Below are 6,506 nucleotides of genomic sequence, written 5' to 3' on the forward strand. Positions count from 1 at the left end.
GGATTATTAATTGGATAAGTGGAAAGCCCTGACGGTTGTGGAAATAATGCTGGGAGAGTTTGATTAATTTATTTTCCTGGCAAAGTAAAAAAAAAAAAAAGATTAAACCTCTCTTCTAATGCAAAGTGAAAAGGTTTATCCTTTCACATAATGTTCTATCTAGCATTGCCCACAGTGACAAGTAGTTGAATTGAATTAGGAAGACGTTGCTTGGGGCTCTGCTACAGCTGTGGCTGTTTGATATGGGGTTTAAGGTGAGAGCGAAGCTGACTGGACCTGAAAGACCAGTGAAGACACATTCAATATTAAATACCAGGCTCCAAGCAACAGCTCAAAAACTCATTACGGCCTTTTCGTCCCGTGGAACAAGTCAAATTAATGTGGCATTACCAAATAGTCGGAGATTTGACTAATTAGCAATGCTTGGACTTGCTTTGTTTAGACTGTTTACATGGATCTGTTCTGTTCTTGTTGCTGCAGAAACGATTTAGAGGACATCTGAAGGTGGTCAGCTCACAGAATGAGCATGAAAATCATTTTATTTGCATTCTCCCTAACCATTACATGTCTAAACAATGTATCTTTAGCTTCACTTTTCTACATTTCTCTATTTAAACTAGACCAGCTGACTTATTGTCATCAACAGCATCAAAAGGGACACTTCTATTCAATTGGGGGTACATCTTGAGGGTACTAGCATACAGTGGCAACAAGTCCAACATCAAAGACAGCTAAATTTACTTTTGGCTGTCAGTCTGAGGAGAACATGCTTGCCAGGTCTCCCCAGGGTACGTGGCAGGGCCAATGTTTTCGATATCCCTCGCTCCAGATTGGTTTCAAAGTGCTGAGAGAAAATAGATATGGTCCCATGGAGGCCAGCATGCTACACAAGTGCAATCGTCAGATTAACTGGAGGGGACGAGGTCAATGTTTTTGTGCACTGAACCAGTTTCTTATAGGCCATTTCATCGGTGCTAAGCTGTTACGCTCACAATATGACCGCTGCAGAAAGTGTCACATCTGTCTTTTTGTGCTAGAGTTGACGGATTGGATGAGATTCAAGCTTAAATTGAGATTTACATATCGTATTTATATTTTAACGATGGAATGTTTTTTTTGTTTTTTGTTTTTTTCAAATATGATTGCATTAAAAGAAAAAATAGCACTGAAAAGAGTGTTTGAAATGGTTTTTCTTTACCATGGAGAGGATTCTCCGATCATCCACCAATGTTGTCCTCCGTGGACGTCCAGGCTTTTTTATGTTGCTGAGCTCACTAGTGCGTTCTTTTTTTTCTCCGAATGTAATAAACAGTTGATTTGGCCACTCCTAATGTTCCTGCTATCTCTCTAATTGATTTGTTTTGCTTTTGAAGCCTAACAATTGTCTGTTTCACTTGTATGGAGAGATCCTTTGACCACATGACGTGGGTTCACAGCGACAGCTTCCAAATGCAAATGACACACTTAGAATCAACTCCAGACCTTTTATCTGCTTAATTGATGTAGAAATAACGAAAGAATAGCACACGCCTGTCCATGAAACAGCATTTGAGTCAATTGTGCAATTACTTATGGTCTCTTGAAAAAGGGGGGAGGTAAATATTAAAGAGCTGTCATTTCTTAACCTTTCCTCCAATTTTGATGAGAATACCCTCAAATTAAAGATAACCATTAGCAATGAATCTCACAGCTGCACGCATGCAGTTTGCACAGTATTGATTATACAATATACATCATGTCAAATAGAGTCAATTTAATCGAAACATAAATGAGAACACTACGGGAATAGATAACGCATAGAAAACACATGGGAATAAGTTGACCTTTGCTGTGAGAATGGAAAATAACAAGCGCACAGTACACAGAAAAATGAAATTTCATAACTAGACCTCCCTACACTATTCCTTAGTTAGAAATGTGATACGGTTTCCCTCACAGAAGCTCATACAGTAGATGGTAGTAAGTTTAAAGGCATCTCCTCAAACGTAATTGATCAGATTTCTAGGTTTCCAAAGAGCACTTCCTGAATATGTGTATGATGCTGAAATATAGATGAAAATGAATACATTTGCCCATCCACAAGCATCTGATCAGTTTAGAGGAGGGCAGAACATTTAAATCCTTAGGGTCTCTGCGTCTCTTTCCTGTCCATCAATTGTACCTCGCTGTTTGATTGCAGTTGATGGGATGTCTGAACGTCTCAGACACAAGACGGAATAGGAAATCAGTTTGGCTAATCAGTCATAAAAGTAAGAGCTGCCCAGGGAGAAGAAATGGAGCCAGAATGCATGCAAACAGACATAAGTTAAGAGAAAATGAAAGCTGACATTGCCATGGGAACCACGGTGCGCGTCTGAATGAGAATGCATAACCACAATGGTGGAATAGACCAGCAGATGTCTTCAGCCAAATTAAGGGGGGTTGTTTCTATGCATATACTGTAAAGATGCCTTATGCGATGCAAATTCAAGTCCTTAGTCAATAATAAACTTTTAACTGTTTGGAGTAAGTATGATTTTTTTAAAAAAAACAATTATTGCATTAAATTGATCAAAAAAGTGACACTAAAGACATTTATAATGTTACAAAAAATATATATTTCAAATAAATACTGTTCATTGAACTTATATTCATTAAAGAATCCTGAAAAAATATGAATAATTGATTACCGATAATAAATGATAACAATTAAGCACCAATCAGTATGTTAGAATGATTTCTGAAGGATCATGTGACACCAAAGACTGGAGTAATGGCTGTTGAAAATTCAGCTTTGCCACCACAGGAATAAATTACAGTATATTACTATAGAAAAACAGGTTATTTTGCCATGTGAATGGCCCATTAAACTGTAATATTTCACAACATGACTGTTTTTACTGTATTTTCAATAAAATAAATACAGCCTTAGTGAGCATAAGAGACATACTGTAAAAACTATTTTTATTGAGCATACAAATAATTAATTAGTTTAAATTTTTGTTTGGCACTAGTGTATATAATGTATTTATATATATACAACTTTACCTGCATACATACAGTATACTCACATGAGATATATGCTATAAAGCATATCTCAACTATTTGTTTATATCAATCGGCCCACTTTAATCTGCTAAATGCAAGTATGCAGCTGCTGTTTTGAAACAATGTGTAATGTGAAAAGCACTATACAAATAAAATGTACTTTATTTGTATTCAAAACAGCTAAAACTTAATAAGGTAAGTGACCTTGGTTTAGCTAGTTAAATCATCTCTGATATGCTGATTATAGACTGTAAGGTATACTTCAAAATATCTGATTCATCTATGCTAAACAGCTGAGCCAAAGCACAACTAACATACAGTACAGATCCTCCAATGCAGGTTTATGCTTCAACCATAGATGGCAATAGAGAGCCCAGAACTGCATAGTGTACCTTGAATAATCAGCTTAAACTGGTACATCCAAACATACCAAATGTTTCATTTTCTCACCAAGCAACAAGACATAAAGAAGTATCCATACCTTAGGCATGTAGATGGGGCGTAAATCCAAGTAAAATGATCTTAATATTTACTTTTCTATCAAAATAACTGGAGTTATTGCCTTGCAGTATCACACCTTCAACCTAGCATAAGCTCCAGTCTTCACCACAGTGGTAACCCCTAAAAATTCAACATAAAAAGAACTCTTCCAAATCCAAAACATAACATAACATTAAGCACAAACAAGTCCCCATTTTCTAAGCTCACTCAAAAACATCACAAAAACCTAGAATAGCACTTTATTTAATCATTCATTCTTCCCATCTAGTCTGATGCAAAGCATGCTGGGACCATGTCGACTTCTTTGTGAAATGAATTATGTTGCATTTCCTCATTTGACTTGAGTAAAGCAAGTGAGCAGGCACCAAAAATGTGTTTTTAGTGTATTGTACATGCTTATGTGTTCTTCAGAGTCACATCTTGGGAAGGTTCACAAGATCATCGATTAGGTTATAAAGGGTATTAAACAACAGCTGTATGTACAACAAAGGCAAGCACATGCTAGTCAGTTGATTCATCCATCATCATTTTCCTAATGGATTTAGGCAGTCACCCATATTTCCACTGACAACACTGTGAATTCATTACTCATGCTGACACTTCCATCATCCAACCAGCCACACTTCCACCCTCCATCAACAACAAGTAAACACCCACCATAAGCAATGGCTGCTTTTCTTATATTGACCAGCTGATTGCATATTAATGCGCCGAGGACTAAAATATTAAAATGTATTTACCATTGCTGTTGAACGTATTTTGACACCCACTGACAATCTGTCAAAAAAACATTGTGAGAATGGCTAGCCTGGCTAAAACCAAACCCATTTGTTTTCCTGTTTCAGAAAACAGTGATTTTCCTCCTGTTTATTTTATTCTGCATGTTGACGGTAAACATTCCCAGATAATTTCTGTATTCATTTTTCTGGACACTCTTAGCTTTGAGCTGTTTGGCTTGTGATAAATTTTAAAAACCTGCCAATTAGCTAGACAGCGCTGAACAGCTTTCTTTGTTGCTCCTCGGCATTCATCAAAGCTGCGGTTAACTGTTCTTCTCAGACGTCCTCACAGAACGTCTAGATCATGTTAGATTCTCCAGTTTTTATTTCTTACTAAGGGAGGAATATAATATTGCCTTATTGCCAAATTTGACTGAATATTGAAATTACGTTTGCCAAAACACATTCATTTAGCATGAATAATTCTGAAATAAAATAAATAAATAAATAAATATGAAAGCATGTTTTCCTTAAGAAATTAGTAATCGATTTGAACAGACTGTAAATGTTTTTTTGGTTTTTTTTGCACCCATTCAGTCTTATTTGTATAATAATCTACAGAAAAAACACAAAACAGAAAAATGCTTGTCTAGTTGAATACTCTCAGAAAAAAAAGGTACAAGGTCACTGGGATGGTACCAGTTCAAAAGATACAAATATGAGCACCATTTAGGTACTAATATGAACACTTTAGGTAATATGTACCTTTAAGGTTCTAATAGGTACAAAGGTACCTTTTGAAAGGATACTGCCCCAGTGACAGCTTTTGTACCTTTTTTTCTGAGAGTCTATTCAATTATGAATGAAGTGTAGTCAATCGGTGTCAAGTCTGTGAAATCTGACAAAAAACATCACTGGATATTACTGTTGGTCGTTTAACTGTTCTATCGTAAATCAATTGTCAATGATTACATGTTTAGTCCACCTCCAAATCGTATTTTAAATATGTATTAAAACATCTAATTGAAATAAATTAAAACATTTCTATACACAAAGTGTTTGAAGGAATAAATATCCTTCTGTTTCATCACTTTCTGGCTCCAGTGAACAACATAGTAACTCTGCTTGAAGAAATCAACAGATTACACAAACTAATGGACCAAGAACAGTTTGTAATGCCACAGGCAATAAACTGCACAACAAACATATATAGCCTTTAATGCAATGTTCCAGTCTCTGATACTGGAAATAAATATTGTTCTTCAAGACACAATAACTAATCATTTCCATTGTTTAGGACCATGATCATTCATCTGTTATGCGCACTAAATTATATAAACAATTACAACATTGTGTTAAACACATTTTGCAACATGCTTAATTCGTTTCCCTCGTTGTAGGAGGTCAGATAATTGTTAGCAAACACGTAGTCCTTTCACACAATAGGATGAATGTTCGTGACAATATCAGTGTTTTATATTTATTTTTCAATCATTATTTACGTTTTGAGGGTAATGAATTAAATGTGTTAAATGGAGTTTAAAGAATGTAGTATTTTTACAGAAAGAGAACAGAACAAAAATAATAATAATAAAATATAATAATAATAGTAATAAAAGACAAACACAAATCTGGAGGGGGAAAAAATAAAAACAAAAAGTGATGAGTCATTGACAAAAGCTTTGGGCCCAGCCACATCAACACAATGATGACTCCTAACAAAACATGATGCATTTTGTTCAGTTGTTTTAGTCAGACATCGTCTTTCTGATATTCAGTACATGTATTATACTGGAAGTGAGAAAGGATGTCTCCACAACAATATTAAATAGCTACATTAAATCCAATGCTTCTGTTTCTGCTTTTCAAAAAATGACAACATTTTACCCGTCACCCTGTGCCTGTTAGCAATACTGAAACTGTCACTTATGTTGAAAGTGAGGAGTTTCCACTCCATGGCATAAGATGTGCTTTTCATGGCCCTCTATGACCCTCTAGGTGTTGCTAAATAGAAGAGTACATTTCATTGCCAAAGTCTTAGATGAAAGCATTTGTACAATCCAGGACAAGTGTAAGAATTGATTTTGTGTGCATGTGCTGTATAGAGATGCCTTACTGTCCTTTACCACTCCTGTAGGAATATAATGTAGAACAGGACCATTGCTTAAAGAGAAATGATCTCTGCTGCTGTTTTGAATACCTGGCTGGTAGAGTACTGCACATTATTTTGTTTAAATGACAAACAAATTGCACAGTCAG

This window comes from Sinocyclocheilus rhinocerous, unplaced genomic scaffold (assembly GCF_001515625.1).
Source record: "Sinocyclocheilus rhinocerous isolate Xijiao unplaced genomic scaffold, SAMN03320098_v1.1 scaffold1069, whole genome shotgun sequence".
NCBI classification, from domain to species: Eukaryota; Metazoa; Chordata; class Actinopteri; order Cypriniformes; family Cyprinidae; genus Sinocyclocheilus; species Sinocyclocheilus rhinocerous.